This window comes from Pan paniscus, chromosome 14 (assembly GCF_029289425.2).
Source record: "Pan paniscus chromosome 14, NHGRI_mPanPan1-v2.0_pri, whole genome shotgun sequence".
NCBI lineage: Eukaryota > Metazoa > Chordata > Mammalia > Primates > Hominidae > Pan > Pan paniscus.
In genome coordinates, this window is record NC_073263.2 from 19,234,427 (window position 1) to 19,250,670 (window position 16,244).

At 44.4% G+C, this 16,244-nt stretch overlaps 1 protein-coding gene across 1 annotated transcript in view; it reads left to right on the top strand.

The window, feature by feature from the left end:
- The first annotated feature begins 290 nt into the window (after positions 1–290).
- The window catches only part of MPHOSPH8 (M-phase phosphoprotein 8), a 68,273-nt gene continuing 52,319 nt past the window's right edge, over positions 291–16,244 (top strand). Inside the window, exon 1 of the mRNA XM_034936381.3 lies at positions 291–1,583. The gene's annotated coding sequence lies outside the window, so the exon portion shown is untranslated. The remainder of the gene's footprint in view (positions 1,584–16,244) is intronic.

Genomic DNA, 16,244 nt, shown 5'->3' on the forward strand with positions numbered 1-16,244 from the left:
TTATGTTGAGTGGCTGTCTCAAATAGACCAAGACCTTTCTGACCCTTTGTCTTAGGGCATTAAAGAAAATTACTCTGGGCAAACAACAGCTTCCTTGAATGCTTTCACTTGTTTAACAAAATGCCAGAGAACCACAGATATAACCTATAGTTCCTTAGGGACTACAAGATCAGAGCTGACAGTGTTACAGTTTTCATCAGTGCACTTGCAGAAATGGCATCAGATGGATTTCCTTGGGAGAGGGGGATTGGGAAATGGCTTTTTTTTTTTTTTTTTTTTTTTTTGAGATGGAGTCTCACTTTTTTGCCCAGGCTGGAGTGCAATGGCGCGATCTTGGGTCACTGCAACCTACACCTCCGGGGTTCAAGTGATTCTCCTGCCTCAGCCTCCCAAATGGCAGAGATTACAGACGCCCACGACTATGCCCGGCTAATTTTTGCATTTTTAGTAGAGAAGGGGTTTCACCATGTGTTGGTCAGGCTGGTCTCCAACCCCTGACCTCAGGTGATCCGCCCACATCTGCCTCCCAAAGTGCTGGGATCACAGGCGTGAGCCAGCGTGCCCGGCCTGGCTTTAAAAAAAAAAAAGAAAGAAAAGAAAAAAAACAAAACTGGTAATAAGGGAATTTACTTTCCATCACTACAATTCCAGTTTTTTGTTTTGTGTGTGTGTGTGTGTGTGTTTTTTAGACGGAGTCTCGCTCTGTCGCCCAGGCTGGAGTGTAGTGGTGCAATCTCAGCTCACTGCAACCTCTGTTTCCCGGGTTCCAGCGATTCTCCTGCCTCAGCCTCCCGGGTAGCTGGGATTACAGGCACGCACCACCACGCCCGGCTAATTTTTGTATTTTTAGTAGAGACGGGGTTTCACCATGCTGGCCAGGCTAGTCTTGCACTCCTAACCTCAAGTGATCCGCCCGCCTCAGCCTCCCAAAGTGCTGGGATTACAGGTGTGAGCCACCGCGCCCGGCTAATTCCTGTATTTTCATACTCAACTGTATTTTATATTAGGGCCTTGAATCCCGAGTATAATTTTGTACTCAAATATAATTTATAAATAAGGCCTTAGCCTCCCAACAAGGTCAAACTAGCTAAAAACTTAAGTCCTCCCAACCACTGACATTCCCAGCCCCCAGCCCTCATCCTCAGCCCAGCTGGCTGAGGGTCCGACCTCAGAGAGGGTCTCGGGGAGCCCAGAGGCGGGAAAGTCCCCAGAGGCGCAGGCCCTGCCCCACAGCTTTCCTAGGGCAGGCAGCAGCGCCATGCCAGCTCGCGGGCTGGGCTGGGCGCGGGAACTGGCCGGGCTGGGCGCGCCGCGGTCCCGCGCCCACTTCCGCTTCCCGTGCGGGGGATGGCGGCAGAGCCGGTGGGCTGCGGCGGCTCCAGGTACCTGCCCGAGCGTGGCACTGCGCAGTCCGCCCCCCGGTCGCAGGGGCGCTCCTGAGCTTCGCGGGGCCGCCTCTAGGGCTGCCTGCGCGGAGAGCCGACCGCGGCCGACGTCGGTGTTAAGTGGCCGCCCCGGCCGGCTACCCGGAGCCAAGAGCAGGCGGCGCAGCCTGAGCGGGACGTGGCCACGCTGGCGCGGCGGTAAGCGCAGACCGACCCGGCGCCTCCAGCTGCGGGGAGCGTGCGGGGCGGAGGGAGCGGGGCACGGGGAGAGCCTCGGCGTCCGGGCGGCGTGACCTTCCCGGGCGGCGGGGGAAGCGGCCGGCGCCGCCGCACACGTGCCGCGGGAACCCTCACCGCCCCGGGGTGGCCCGCCGGGGTCGCCGGAGAATCTTGGGGTCGTCGGCCTCCTTCCCGCAGTGCCCACCTCGTGAGAACTTTTGTCCTCCTTTGCCCTCAAGTCCTATCATTTGGCCGCGGGGCTCCGCGCCGCCGGGGCGCCAGCGCTGGGCAGCACGGAGCCGCTTCTGCATGGAGACTTGCAGGCTGCCAGAGAGTGGGTGGCTGGGCAGGGGCGGCGAGCGTTTAGGGCCGGGCAGAGAAAGTTGGAAGTCGTCTCCCTAACCTGTTCCTTGTGAGGCCCGGGAGAAGACGCGCCTGGCCGGGTCCTTGGCGGCAAAACTGGTTTGCATCTCCACGCTTTACCTAAAGCCCGGGCTCTGGGGACTGGATGGCTAGCTAGCTGGCGGCTCCTACTGCCCCAGCTTTAGCCAGAAGCTGGGATCTTCCCGCAGCAGTTCGTGTTCCCTGATGGAAAATGAAGCCTCATCTACTGACTCTTCCATCCAAAAAAAAGTTAATTTCCCGAAGGATCGAGAAGGATGGGTGGTCTGCGCTGTTGTTCCTCAGTCGCACCCTGGTGTAATTTGAGAGAGGGGTCAAAAGCGCTGAAAAGATTATTTTTTTCTATTCCAAGTGCTACAGCAAGCTCATAAATCAATTTTAATTCATGCTGAACAGTCTTGCCTCCTCCAAGCCCTGTGTCTTCTCCGAGCCAGAGCTACACGTATGTGAATTAGTTTTAGCCCAGTCCTTCTGAGTGAATGTTAGTACCCATCATGGTTTTCTATCTTAATAATTTTACTAGTGGCTATTTGTAGAATGAATGAATGAATGAATGAATTTATTTATTGAGACGGAGTTTCGCTCTTGTTGTCCAGGCTGGAGTGCAATGGCGCGATCTTGGCTCACCGCAACCTCTGCTTCCTGGGTTCAAGCGATTCTCCTGCCTCAGCCTCCCGAGAAGCTGGGATTACAGGCATGTGCCACCACGCCTGGCTAATTTTGTATTTTTAGTAGAAATGGGGTTTCTCCATGTTGGTCAGGCTGGTCTCGAACTCCCGACCTCAGGTGTTCCACCCGCCTCGGCCTCTCAAAGTGCTGGGATTACAGGTGTTAGCCACTGTGCCCGGCCTATTTGTAGAATTTAATGCGTTTAAGTTTGGTTAACCCAGCGGGGTTGAATTCACATGGACAGAGTGCAATGTGATGTGACTTTCCTTCAAAGTTCAGAAGGAAGTGTCTGTGCCAAAAGAAGTAAGTGCATTGAGGTTTATCTGGGAGGCCACATTGGACTTGCCCCTGTCTGTCTTCTCAGTTGCCTCCGTTATTTTCTTCCCCTAAAATGCATGGTTGGGTGTTTTGTGTTGCTTTTGGCCAGGTTGAAATAGTCAGATTAAGTGTTGATTTGTAGGCACAGACCTGAAAGGACAGGACTTTGAAATGAATCCTCTGTCACTGACTAGTTGTGTGGCCTTGGAGAAGACCTTGTCTTGTTCCAGGCCTCAGTTTGCCTTCTGGAAAAGGATTAGGACCTTGATATACTTTTTTAGGAAGATACCAGATGACCACCACCTTTTCAGCCTAGTAAATGGTCCTGCCTCTCCAGATCTATCAACAGCATATAAATCAGCGTCTTGCACTTCTAACTTAGTTGCTTTATTAAGTACTGTGCCTTTGTTGCCACTGGTTTTAAAATTTTTGTAAATGAAGATGATTGAAATCTGGTCATTGGCAAAATGCTTCAAGAGGTTTAAAAAACTTCTCCACAGCCAGTGTTTTCTGTTGACGTTCAGGATGACATTGGTGTTAGGAAGGCACTTGGTGTTTGTCTCTGATCCAGCAGGAAGGGTCACACAGCTCCTCAGTGTGATGAGGAATAAATTGTTCCTTATTCACAAATAAGTTAATGTAGGGGATTGGTCAGGGTAGTGGGAGAAATTATAAAAATAAACTTATAGGAAATAGACACAAACCTTCTTGGAAGGCCGGGAGGTTTGCATGGCTTCAGTAAAAGATTTGGCTGAAGGCAACTGAATTCTCTTAAAAGCTTAGGGCGTAGATACATAGGAATGTAGAGGAGTTCATCTAAATGGCTTGTTTGCTCATGTGGTCCTAAGACCGACCTTTGGTCCTCTGTGGGTGCAGTACTGCTCTCTACTCGGGAGGTCAGCAATGTTAATTACCCTCTAGTGGTGTTTACTCAAGACCTTTGTCATTAAATCTGTACTGAATAAATGCACAGGGCGCCAGCTTGTCAGGGCTGGTGGCTGCTACAGCTCTTTCTGTGAAGCTGCCTGGACCTCTAGCCTGCTCTTTCAGGGGATGGATACCTGTGTCTGAGTGCATTTCTTCATCTGTCATGCGGCCAGGGTCTGCAGGTCAGACCCAGCAGTCTTTGGCTGATGTCAGCATTCCTAGCATATGTCTGTTTCCAGGGGCTGGCTACCCAGACTGTGGCCCTCAGTGTGCAAAATGTGCATGTGCAGATCTCTTGATCCATTTCTTCTTACTTAGGGAAACTAGGTATCTCAAGAAATTATTTCATGAATCTTGCTTTTGGTGTTGCATATAAAAGCTCATTGGCAAATCCAAGTTCATCTAGATTTTCTGCTGTTATCTTCTAGAAGTTTTCTAGTTTGGCACTTTTCTTTTCTTTTTTTTTTTCCCCCAGAGACAGATCCTCCCTCTGTTGCCTAGGCTGGAGTGCAGCGGTACAGTCATGGCTCACCACAGTCTCAAATTCCTGGGCTCAAGCGATCCTCCTGCCTCAGCCTCCCGAGTAGAAGGACGAGAGGCGCATGCCACCACACCTAGATAGTTTTGCACTTTTTACATTTCAGTCTGTGATCGTTTTGATTTGTAAAAGGTGTAAGGTCACAGAACATTTGTGTTTTGTAAAAGGTGTAAGGTCACTTTCCGCCTTTCTCCACACAACCACTTGCAAGCCATTCCCCTTCTACCTTGTGTAAAATCTGGTTTCTTTGACATTCCCTATGTGTTCTCATCGCCCCCATCCACCAGCCACCCAAGACCTCCCTCATTCCTGTGGTTCTTGCCTTCATCTTCAGTGACTTCCAGCATCCTGAGCTATGGCCTGGCCTAATGCCCTGGCTGGTCACTACTAACATTTTTAGAAGTTCTGTTTGTAATGATCTACATATGAGCACTGAAATTAAAAGAAAAAGTGAAGAATTTTTGCCTATATTTGGAAACTTTCCTTTCAATAGGTAATAAGCAGAAAGACAAAGCAAGAGAACTCTGCCTGGGTATTATGAAAAATAAATGCACTGAAGGAGAAGATCTTCCTATTTTAGATTAGTCATAAGGAAGAAATCCAGGAAAACCTCTTCTGCCGTGCTAGCTAGGGAGGAGTGGGGTGACAGTTAAGATGTCTCACGACACTTGCATCCAGACATGGCCAGGTAGACAGAGTGTGGCCCAATCAAAAGGGGCGCCAGCGGCCAGGTGCAGTGACTCATGCCTGTAATCCCAGCACTTTGGGAGGCAGAGGCAGGTGGATCACCTGAGCTTAGGAGTTGGAGACAAGCCTGGGCAGCACAGCAGAAACCCCATCTCTACAAAAAAATATACAGAAATTAGCCAGGTATGGTGGTGTGTACCTGTAATGCTAGCTACTTGGGAGTCTGAGGCATGACAATCACTTGAACCCAGGAGGTGGATGTTGCAGTGAGCCCAGACTGCACCATGGCACTCCAGCCTGGATGACAGAACAAGACTGTCTCAGAAGAAAGGGACACCAGCTCTAAGCAGCTGATTTGCTTATACCAGGTATCCAGCAAATATCTGCCCTACAGACCAGAACAGTATGAGAGGTCTCAATTCTGGAAAGATATTGCTGGAGTTGGCATTGGAAGCAGAGAAGGCTAATTGTCTTCCTGTGTCAATTCCCAGGATTTGATTCTGGCCAGCCATCCAGCTGGAGTGCACACCCTTGCATCTGGGAGTGGCCATGACACTCATTTCTAGCCAATGGAATGTAAGTAGATTTGATGATTGCAACTTCCAGGTCAGGTCCTCAAAAAGGGAAACAACTTACTTACTGCATCCTCCCATTTTCCTTACCCATGGGCTTTGAGTCACCTCCACCCTGTAGCAGATGGCACACCCTGGTGCAGCTGCAGGCCCCAAGACAAAAGGGTGTCCCTGGATGAAATGGAACAAAAACACCTACTCACCCAGAACCACCTGCCCACTTTCAGGCTGCTAAGTGAGAAAGAAATATGCTTTATCTTGTTTGAGCTACTGCATATTTGGAGTATTTTTGTGACAGCAACTTAGCCAGTATTGTAAAGAAACAGCATTGTATCTGTCTTAAGAGAACGACACCCTAGTGGCACCAACGCTACTCCTCCATTCCTCCCCAGGACTACAGGGAGATAAAGCCCACACTGCAAACCCCATCAGGCCTGAGAATTATACTCAGACCTGAGGCTGGGCAAGGGGAATAGGCAACTGAGCAATTGGTATCATTTCCCATTTTAAACAAATTAAAGAAAAAAAGGCATCTCTCAACCTCACTTTGTCACCTGCCCTTCAGCCGTCACTGGGTTCATTCCTAACCTTTACAAATTTGTCCAGGGTGGCTTATCTTCCTATCTCACCCTGCAGTCTACTCTCTCACTAGTATTATCTCATGCTTCCTTCTGTCTAGCACTATTCCAAAATTCTCATCCAAAGACCACTTTTTTGGGGTTTTTGTTTGTTTGTTTGTTTTTAGAGAGAGACAGGGTCTTGCTTTGTTGCCCAGGCTGGTCTTGAACCCCTGGCTTCAAGTGATCCTCCTGCCTCAGCCTCTGAAAGTGTTGGGATTACAGGTGTGAGCCACCACACCTGCTCCAAAAACCATTTTTTAGTCCTTATCTTTCTATACCTCTCAAAAGCTTTTTTTTTTTTAATTTTTTTTTATTTTTAGAAACAGGTCTTGCCCTGTCACCCAGGCTAGAGTGCAGTGGCACGATCATAGCTCACTGTATAGTCTTGAACTCCTGAACTCAAGTGATCCTCCCACCTGAGCCTCTCAAAGCACTGTGATTACAGGTGTACCACCATACCCGGCTAATTTTTTTTTTTTTTAAAGAGGGGGTCTTGCTATGTTGTCCAGTCTGGTCTTGTACTCCTGGCCTCAAATGATCCTCCCACCTTGGCCTCCCAAAGTGCTGGGATTACAAGTGTGGGCCACCACACTTGGACTCAATAGCTTTCTGTATTCTTAATCATATAAGTATATAGATTGGTGATTTTTCACAAATTGAACACAAGAAACTGACGTCCAAGTCAAGAAATAAAACCCCACACCCCAGAAGCCTCCTTCCCACTTCCTTCCAACCATGCCTGTTTGTGTACTTGGTATTAGTGGAATCACACAGTATGTGGTTGCTTGTGTCCAGCATATTTTGCTTAACATTGTGTTTCTGCCATTCAGCCACGTCAGGAAACCACCCCCGATACCCACCACAGAATGAGTAATTACATTGATATCCATGTGTACCAAGTGTCAGTTCAGGGCTGTCCTGAATGGCGTGCTCTAAGCAATATTCTAGCGCAATGCCCGTGACTTTACTGCGCACGCCCACTGTTCCTTCCTCCTCCATTCTGCCTTTGTTTTTGCCTCCAATTTGGCCAGTCATTCCCAGGCTCATTTGCAGGCCCTTCCTCTGCCATTTCCTAAGTGATGGCAGGGCTCAGGATCGCAAGCCATTTTCTAACTCTACATTCTTTTCTGGTGTCCTCATCCCCTCATGGATTAATTGTCATCAACAGGTTGGTTGTTTTCTAATCTTATCTCAAGTCCAGATCTCTCTCTTGAGCTCCTCTTGGCCCAAATATCCGTTTGGGCATTCTGTTATTTCCTTTTTTCTTTTTTCAATTATGGTAAAAAAAAAAAAAAAAAAGACATAAAATTTAGCATTTTAACCACTGCGCCCAGCCTAGCTTTACCATTTTTAAGTATACAGTTCAGCAGTGCTAAGTATATGCACATTGTTGTATAATAGATCCCTAGAACTTTTCATCTTGAAACTTTATTCCTATTAAATATCAACTGCCAACCGATGCCGTGGCTCACGACTGTAATCGCAGCACTTTGGGAGGCCGAGGCAGGCGGATCACTTGAGGCCAGGAGTTCGAGACCAGCCTGGCTAACGTGGTGAAACCCTGTCTCTACCAAAAATATAAAAATTAGCTGGGCATGGTGGCACGTCCTGTAATCCCAGCTACTTGGAGGCTGAGGCAAGAGAATTGCTTGAACCCCGGAGGCAGAGGTCTCAGTGAGCCAAGATCGCACCACTGCACTCCAGCCTGGGCGACAGAGCAAGACTGTCTCAAAAAAAAAAAAAAAAAAAAATCTACTGCCCATCTCTTCCTTTCTCTCAGCCCTGGAAACCACCATTCTACTTTCCATTTCAATGGGTTTGACTACGTTAGATACTTCATATGAGTGGGGTCATGCAGTATTTGTATTTTGTGGCTGCATTATTTCACTCAGTGTAGTGTCCTAGATGTCCATCCATGTGTACCAAATGTCAGAATTTCCTATCTTTTCAAGGCTGTATTATATAACATTGTATGTCTATTTCACATTCTGTTTATTTGTTCATTTGTGGACAGACATTTCATTTGCTTCTACCTCTTGGCTATTGTGAATAATGCTACTATCAACGTGGGTGTGTAAATATCTCTTTGAGATCCTGCTTTGAATTCTTTTGGGTGTTTTGTTTTTGGTTTGTTGTTGTTGTTGTTGTTTTGAGACGGAGTTGTCACCCAGGCTGGAGTGCAGAGGCGTGATCTCGGCTTACTGCAACCTCCGCCTCCCGGGTTCTAGTGATTCTCCTGCCTCAGCCTCCCAAGTAGCTGGGATTAAAGGCACGCACCACCACACCTGGCTAATTTTTGTATTTTTAGTAGAGATGGGGTTTCGCAATGTTGGCTAGGCTGGTCTCGAACTCCTGGTCTCAGGTGATCTGCCTGCCTTGGCCTCCCAAACTGCTGGGGTTACAGGTGTGAGTGACCATGCCTGGCCTGTTTGTTTGATTTTTGCTCTCTTAACCTTATCATCCAGCAGAGGATGAATTCTTTTGTTTAAGGATTGTTGGATATGATAATATTTCTAATTTTTTGAGGAATCTCCACACTGATTTCTATAGTAGTTGCACCATTTTATACTCCTACCAGCAGTGCACAAGGATTCCAGTTTCTCCACATACTTGCCACTTGTTATTTTCTGGCTTTTAATTTTTTATAGTGGCCCATCCTAATGAGTGTAAGGTATTTCATTGTGATTTTGATTTACATTTCTCTAGTGATTACTGATGTTAAAACATCTTTTCGTATGCTTCTTGGCCATTTGTACATCTTCTCAAAAGAAATGTCTTCGTCTTTTGCTCTTTTTAAAATCAGGTTATTTGGTTTTTGTTGTTCAGTGGTAGGAGTTCTTTGTATCTTCTGGATACTAAACCCTTATCATAAATATAATTTAAATAGTTCCTTCCAGTCTGTATGTTGCCTTTAATTTGTTGATTATTTCCTTTGCTATACAGAAATTTTTGAGTTTCGTGTGGCCTCATTTGTCTGTTTTTGCTTTTGTTGCCTATGCTTTTGGTATCATAGCCAAGAAACCATTGCCAAATCCAATGTCATGAAGATTTCCCCGTTTTCTTCCAGGAGTTTTAGAGTTTTCCATCTTTCATTTAGATCTTTTATTTTTTGAGTCAGAGTTTCACTCTTATTGCCCTGGCTGAAGTGCATGGCGTGATCTCGGCTCACTGCAACCTCTGCCTCCTGGGTTCAAGCAATTCTCGTGCCTCAGCCTCCCAAGTAGCTGGGATTACAGGCATGCGCCACCACGCCTGGCTAATTTTTGTATTATTAGTAGAGTCGGGGTTTATCCCTGTTGGTCAGGCTGGTCTCGAACTCCCAACCTCAGGTAATCAGCCTGCCTTGGCCTCCCAAAGTGCTGGGATTACAGGCGTGAGCCACCACACCTAGCCTCATTTAGATCTTTAATCCATTTTTAGCTAATTTTTTTTTGAGATGGAGTCTCTCTCTGTCACCCAGGCTGGAGTGCAGTGGCATGATCTCAGCTCACTGCAACCTCTGCCTCCCGGGTTCAGGTGATTCTCCTGTCTCAGCCTCCTGAGAGGCTGAGTGATGTTCCCCTTCCTGTGTCTATCTGGTATTACAGGCGTGTGCCACCATGCCCTGCTAATTTTTGTATTTTTAGTAGAGACAGGGTTTCACCATGTTGCCCAGGCTGGTCTCAAATTCCTGACCTCAAGTGATCCACCCGCCTTGGCCTCCCAAAGTGCTGGGATTATAGGCATGAGCCACCATTCCCAGCTCATTTTTAGCTAATTTTTTATATGCTGGAAGGAAAAGATCCAACTTCATTTTTTTTGATTTTAGATATCCAGTTTTCCAGCAGTGTTTGTTGAAGAAACTGTCCTTTCTCCATCGTGTGGTCTACTCACCCTTGTTGAAGATCATTTTACCACGTACATGAGAGTTTATTTCTGGGCTCTTTATTCTGTGCCATTGGTCTATATGTCTATATTTAAGCAAGGATCACAGTGTCTTCATTACTGTTCCTTTCTAATATGTTTTGAAATCAGAAAGTGTGAGGCCTCCATTTTTGTTCTTTTTCAAGATTGTGTTGGCTATTCAAGGTCCTTTGCAATTCAATATGAATTTTAGGATCTTTTTTTTCTATTCCTGCAAAAAAGGCCCCTGGAATTTTGATAGGGATTGTACCGAACTGTAGATCACTTTGGGTTGTATGGACATTTTAACAATATAAAATCTTCCAATCCATGAACATGGAATGTTTTTCCATTTATTTTTGTCTTCTTTCATTTCTTTCAGCAATGTCCTGTAGTTTTCAGTGTATAAGTCTTTCACCTCCTTGGTTAAGTTTATTCCTAAGACTTTAATTTTATTTTATTATTATTTTCTTTTATAAGAGAGAGTCTTACTCTGTCCCCCAGGCTGGAGTGGAGTGGCATGATGTCGTCTCACTGCAAACTCTGCCTCCTGGGTTCAAGTGATTCTCCTGCTTCAGCCTCCCAAGTAGCTGGGATTACAGGTGTGTGCCCTGGCTAATTTTTTTTTGTATTTTTAGTAGAGATGGGGTTTCGCCATGTTGGCCGCGCTGGTCTTGAACCCCTGGCCTCAAGTGATCTGCCCGCCTCAGCCTCCCACAGTGCTGGGATTACGGGCGTGAGCCACCGCACCTGGCCAAGAATTTTATTTTTAAATGAAAAATCAAATTTATATATACTTGTTGTATACATGTTGTTTTGAAATATGTATACAATGTGGAATGGCTAAATTGAGCTAAATAACATATGCATTACCACACCTACTTATCCTTTTTTTGGTGTGGTGAGAACACAAAATCTACTCTTTTAGCAATTGGTTTCAAGAATACAATACATTTTTTTCTATGTCTTTTTTTTTTTATACTTTAAGTTCTAGGGTACATGTGCACAATGTGCAGGTTTGTTACATATGTATACATGTGCCATGTTGGTGTGCTGTACCCTTTAACTCGTCATTTACATTAGGTATATCTCCTAATGCTATCCCTCCCCCCTTCCCCCAACCCCATGACAGGCCCCAGAGCGTGATGTTCCCCTTCCTGTGTCCAAGTGTTCTCATTGTTCAATTCCCACCTATGAGTGAGAACATGCGGTGTTTGGTTTTTTGTCCTTGCAATAGTTTGCTGAGAATGACGGTTTCCAGCTTCGTCCATGTCCCTACAAAGGACATGAACTCATCATTTTTTATGGCTGCATAGTATTCCATGGTGTATATGTGCCACATTTTCTTAATCCAGTCTATCATTGTTGGACATTTGGGTTGGTTCCAAGTCTTTGCTATTGTGAATAGTGCCGCAGTAAACATACGTGTGCATGTGTCTTTATAGCAGCGTGATTTATAATCCTTTGGGTATATACCCAGTAATGGGATGGCTGGGTCAAATGGTATTTCTAGTTCTAGATCCTTGAGGAATCGCCACACTGTCTTCCACAATGGTTGAACTAGTTTACAGTCCCACCAACGGTGTAAAAGTGTTGCTATTTCTCCACATCCTCTCCAGCACCTGTTGTTTCCTGACTTTTTAATGATCACCATTCTAACTGGTGTGAGATGGTATCTCATTGTGGTTTTGATTTGCATTTCTCTGATGGCCAGTGATGATGAGCATTTTTTCATGTGTCTTTTGGCTGCATAAATGTCTTCTTTCGAGAAGTGTCTGTTCATATCCTTTGCCCACTTGTCGATGGGGTTGTTTTTTTCTTGTAAATTTGTTTGAGTTCATTGTAGATTCTGGATATTAGCCCTTTGTCAGATGAGTAGATTGCAAAAATTTTCTCCCATTCTGTAGGTTGCCTGTTCACTCTGATGATAGTTTCTTTTGTTGTGCAGAAGCTCTTTAGTTTAATTAGATCCCATTTGTCAATTTTGGCTTTTCTTGCCATGGCTTTTGGTGTTTTAGACATGAAGTCCTTGCCCATGCCTATGTCCTGAATGGTAATGCCTAGGTTTTCTTCTAGGGTTTTTATGGTTTTAGGTCTAACATTTAAGTCTTTAATCCATCTTGAATTAATTTTTGTATAAGGTATAAAGAAGGGATCCAGTTTCAGCTTTCTACCTATGGCTAGCCAGTTTTCCCAGCACCATTTATTAAATAGGGAATCCTTTCCCCATTTTTTGTTTTTGTCAGGTTTGTCAAAGATCAGATGGTTGTAGATGTGTGGTATTATTTCTGAGGGCTGTGTTCTGTTCCATTGGTCTATAGCTCTGTTTTGGTACCAGTACCATGCTGTTTTGGTTACTGTAGCCTTGCAGTATAGTTTGAAGTCAGGTAGCGTGATTCCTCCAGCTTTGTTCTTTTGGCTTAGGATTGTCTTGGCAATGAGGGCTCTTTTTTGGTTCCATATGAACTTTAAAGTAGTTTTTTCCAATTCTGTGAAGAAAGTTCATTGGTAGCTTGATGGGGATGGCATTGAATCTATAAATTACCTTGGGCAGTATGGCCATTTTTACAATATTGATTCTTCCTATCCATGAGCATGGAATATTCTTCCATTTGTTTGTGTCCTCTTTTATTTTGTTGAACAGGGGTTTGTAGTTCTCCTTGACGAGGTCCTTCACGTCCCTTGTAAGTTGGATTCCTAGGTATTTTATTCTCTTTGAAGCAATTGTGAATGGGAGTTCACTCATGATTTGGCTCTCTGTCTGTTATTGGTATATAAGAATGCTTGTGATTTTTGCACATTGATTTTGTATCCTGAGACTTTGCTGAAGTTGCTTATCAGCTTAAGAAGATTTTGGGCTGAGACGATGGGGTTTTTTAGATATACAATCATGTCATCTGCAAACAGGGATAATTTGACTTCCTCTTTTCCTAATTGAATACCCTTTATTTCTTTCTCCTGCCTGATTGCCCTGGCCAGAACTTCCAACGCTGTGTTGAATAGGAGTGGTGAGAGAGGGCATCCCTGTCTTGTGCCAGTTTTCAAAGGGAATGCTTCCAGTTTTTGCCCATTCAGTATGATATTGGCTGTGGGTTTGTCATAGATAGCTCTTATTATTTTGAGATACGTCCCATCAATACCTAATTTATTGAGAGTTTTTACCATGAAGGGCTGTTGAATTTTGTCAAAGGCCTTTTCTGCATCTATTGAGATAATCATGTGGTTTTTGTCATTGGTTCTGTTTATATGCTGGATTACATTTATTGATTTGTGTATGTTGAACCAGCCTTGCATCCCAGGGATGAAGCCCACTTGATCATGGTGGATACGCTTTTTGATGTGCTGCTGGATTCGGTTTGCCAGTATTGTATTGAGGATTTTTGCATCGATGTTCATCAGGGATATTGGTCTAAAATTCTCTTTTTTTTGTTGTGTCTCTGCCAGGCTTTGGTATCAGGATGACCCTGGCCTCATAAAATGAGTTAGGGAGGATTCCCTCTTTTTCTATTGATTGGAATAATTTCAGAAGGAATGGTACCAGCTCCTCCTTGTACCTCTGGTAGAATTCGGCTGTGAATCCATCTGATCCTGGACTCTTTTTGGTTGGTAAGCTATTAATTATTGCCTCAATTTCAGATCCTGTTACTGGTCTATTCAGAGATTCAGCTTCTTCCTGGTTTAGTCTTGGGAGGGTGTATGTGTCGAGGAATTTATCCATTTCTTCCAGATTTTCTAGTTTATTTGCATAGAGGTGTTTATAGTATTCTCTGATGATAGTTTGTATTTGTGTGGGATCGGTGGTGATATCCCCTTTATCATTTTTTATTGCGTCTATTTGATTCTTCTCTCTTTTCTTCTTTATTAGTCTTGCTAGCAGTCTATCAATGTTGTTGGTCTTTTCACAAAACCAGCTCCTGGATTCATTGATTTTTTGAAGGGTTTTTTGTGTCTCTGTCTCCTTCAGTTCTGCTCTGATCTTAGTTATTTCTTGCCTTCTGCTAGCTTTTGAATGTGTTTGCTCTTGCTTCATTAATTCTTTTAATTGTGATGTTAGGGTGTCAATTTTAGATCTTTCCTGCTTTCTCTTGTGGGCATTTAGTGCTATAAATTTCCCTCTACACACTGCTTTGAATGTGTCCCAGAGATTCTGGTATGTTGTGTCTTTGTTCTCGTTGGTTTCAAAGAACGTCTTTATTTCTGCCTTTATTTTGTTATGTACGTGGTAGTCATTCAGGAGCAGGTTGTTCAGTTTCCATGCAGTTGAGTGGTTTTGAGTGAGTTTCTTAATCCTGAGTTCTAGTTTGATTGCACTGTGGTCTGAGACACAGTTTGTTATAATTTCTGTTATTTTACATTTGCTGAGGAGTGCTTTACTTCCAACTATGTGGTCAATTTTGGAATAGGTGTGGTGTGGTGCTGAGAAGAATGTATATTCTGTTGATTTGGGGTGGAGAGTTCTGTAGATGTCTATTAGGTCGGCTTGGTGCAGATCTGAGTTCAATTCCTGGATATCCTTGTTAACTTTCTGTCTCATTGATCTGTCTAATGTTGACAGTGGGGTGTTAAAGTCTCTCATGATTATTGTGTGGGAGTCTAAGTCTCTTTGTAGGTCTCTAAGGACTTGCTTTATGAATCTGGGTGCTCCTGTATTGGGTGCATATATATTTAGGATAGTTAGCTCTTCTTGTTGAATTGATCCCTTTACCATTATGTAATGGCCTTCTTTGTCTCTTTTGATCTTTGTTGGTTTAAAGTCTGTTTTATCAGAGACTAGGATTGCAATCCCTGCCTTTTTTTGTTTTCCATTTGCTTGGTAGATCTTCCTCCATCCCTTTATTTTGAGCCTATGTGTGTCTGCGCACGTGAGATGGGTTTCCTGAATACAGCACACTGATGGGTCTTGACTCTTTATCCAATTTGCCAGTCTGTGTCTTTTAATTGGAGCATTTAGCCCATTTACATTTAAGGTTAATATTGTTATGTGTGAATTTGATCCTGTCATTATGATGTTAGCTGGTTATTTTGCTCGTTAGTTGATGCAGTTTCTTCCCAGTCTCGATGGTCTTTACAATTTGGCATGTTTTTGCAGTGGCTGGTACCGGTTGTTCCTTTCCATGTTTAGTGCTTCCTTCAGGAGCTCTTGTAGAGCAGGCCTGGTGGTGACAAAATCTCTCAGCATTTGCTTGTCTGTAAAGGATTTTATTTCTCCTTCACTTCTGAAGCTTAGTTTGGCTGGACATGAAATTCTGTGTTGAAAATTCTTTTCTTTAAGAATGTTGAATATTGGCCCCCACTCTCTTCTGACTTGTAGAATTTCTGCCGAGAGATCAGCTGTTAGTCCGATGGGCTTCCCTTTGTGGGTAACCTGACCTTTCTCTCTGGCTCCCCTTAACATTTTCTCCTTCATTTCAAGTTTGGTGAATCTGAAAATTATGTGTGTTGGAGTTGCTCTTCTTGAGGAGTATCTTTGTGGCGTTCTCTGTATTTCCTGAATCTGAATGTTGGCTTGCCTTGCTAGACTGGGGAAGTTCTCCTGGATAATATCCTGCAGAGTGTTTTCCAACTTGGTTCCATTCTCCCTGTCACTTTCAGGTACACCAATGAGATGTAGATTTGGTCTTTTCACATAGTCCCATATTTCTTGGAGGCTTTGTTTGTTTCTTTTTATTCTTTTTTCTGTAAACTTCTCTCTTCATTTCATTCATTTGATCTTCCATCACTGATACCCTTTCTTGCAGTTGATTGAATCAGCTACTGAGGCTTGTGCATTCGTCACGTAGTTCTCGTGCCTTGGTTTTCAGCTCCATCAGGTCCTTTAAGGACTTCTCTGCATTGGTTATTCTAGTTAGCCATTTGTCTAATCCTTTTTCAAGGTTTTTAACTTCTTTGCTATGGGTTTGAACTTCCTCCTTTAGCTCAGAGTAGTTTGATCGTCTGAAGCCTTCTCTCAACTTGTCAAAGTCATTCTCCATCCAGCTTTGTTCCATTGCTGGTGAGGAGCTGCGTTCCTTTGGAGGAGGAGAGG